At 43.3% G+C, this 1,642-nt stretch overlaps 1 pseudogene; it reads left to right on the top strand.

Annotated features, from left to right (window-relative positions):
* Window positions 1–654: 654 nt before the first annotated feature.
* On the top strand, window positions 655–1,048 carry LOC144827652 (small ribosomal subunit protein eS24 pseudogene; annotated as a pseudogene).
* The last annotated feature ends 594 nt before the right edge of the window (window positions 1,049–1,642 follow it).

Genomic DNA, 1,642 nt, shown 5'->3' with positions numbered 1-1,642 from the left:
GCAGGGGGAAACCCTTAACCCCTAATATGTACAGAGTTCAACAGTATTTTCTGGGCAAGTGGAAAAACAGCCAACACGTGTTTCGCCCCTAGTCAAGTTTACCTACCACAGACGCGACTCGGACCGGCATTATGCTTTAAATACAAAATCCTAGGGCTTATCGAACGCTGTGACCTTTTGACTAAAACCTTTTCATAAAACGCCCTTAGGAAGCCCCAGGCCGGAAGGCCATGTAAGGGGGCGAAACACCTGTTGGCTGTTTTTCCACTCACTCTTGAGGATAGAGTGAAAGCTCTTTCATAAATATTTCACACCCAAAAAATCAGTGCGTGATTGGAATTTTTTCCTGGATAGAATCATATAACCATCCTTGCCCAGACAATCCTGTTGATCACAGGGATGTTGGCCTGCTGGGATCAGCAGACAACCATTTCTGTGATTGCACTGATATATTGGTGCAGCCGGCTTTGTGAGACAAGAATAGCAGAACTTGCATGTGCACTAGATACGGATTTCAGTAAGGATGGCTCAAAAATGTAATTCCACTCGCAGAATCAGCAGGATTCTGCTCACTCCTTGTTATTCTTGACACAGAGTTCTTGCCAAATTCCACAGCTTTTTTTTGCTGGGTCCCAGAGACGAGCAGCAGCCATGATGAACGACACTGTGACAGTACAAACCAGGAAGTTCATGACCAATCGACTTCTGCAACGGAAGCAGATGGTCATTGATGTTCTTCACTCTAGAAAGGCCACAGTCCCAAAGACTGAAATTCAGGATAAGGTGGCCAAAATATAAAAAACACACCCCCCATATGTCATCTTTGTATTTCGCTTCCAAATTCACTTTGGTGGTGGCAAGACAACAGGATTTGGTATGATTTTCGACTCTCTTCACTATTCCATGAAGAATGAGGCCAAGCACAAACTTGCCTGGCATGGGTTGTATGAAACGAAAAAGACATCCAGGGAACAGTACAAAGAACGTAAAAATAGAGTGGAGAAGCTGGGACACAGCAAAGGCAAATGTTGGTGCTGGCCAAAAGTGAGGTGAAGAATGTTAACCGATGAATTGAACTTCCTGGACATGTTGTCCGTGAAGAGGGTACTCAACGTTATCTGCCAAATTCCACCAATTGCTATGTGGTGGAGCTTTGCTCCCATTCGAGCAATGTGATGACAGTGTGAACAATGTAAGGCTCCAGCAGGCGGGCTGGTGACTCCGAGTGAGATTTGGCATCCCCTAGCATGATTTCTGATTGCTATGAGGTCTTCCGGAACAATTTTCTAACAAGAACGGTCGGGTTCAGAATGCTGCTTCTTAAATAGATTTTTAATTGAGAAGCAGCAAAATCATCTCAAAATGTGTTTTTAAGTAACTATTCTACTTGAACGAATGTTTCAGGTAGTTTTTTAGTGCAAAACACATTGCCACAAAGGCTACAACTTCCTCTTCCTATCCAGGAGGCCCCTTCTAGTGCTTGGTCCATCCCTTGGTCACTTTTCACTTGTATTTAGAGGGAAAATAATCTCTCTTTTCTTTGTTTGCAATCCCTACTGCATGCATCATTAGATTTTTAAGGAATGTTTGGGGAGGATTCAAGTAAGGTAAAGAAATTTGGATACGTTTTCTGTTTGATGGA

The sequence above is a fragment of the Lissotriton helveticus genome, chromosome 4_1, assembly GCF_964261635.1.
Source record: "Lissotriton helveticus chromosome 4_1, aLisHel1.1, whole genome shotgun sequence".
Lineage (NCBI taxonomy): Eukaryota > Metazoa > Chordata > Amphibia > Caudata > Salamandridae > Lissotriton > Lissotriton helveticus.
This window is presented reverse-complemented; position numbering and strand designations above follow the sequence as displayed.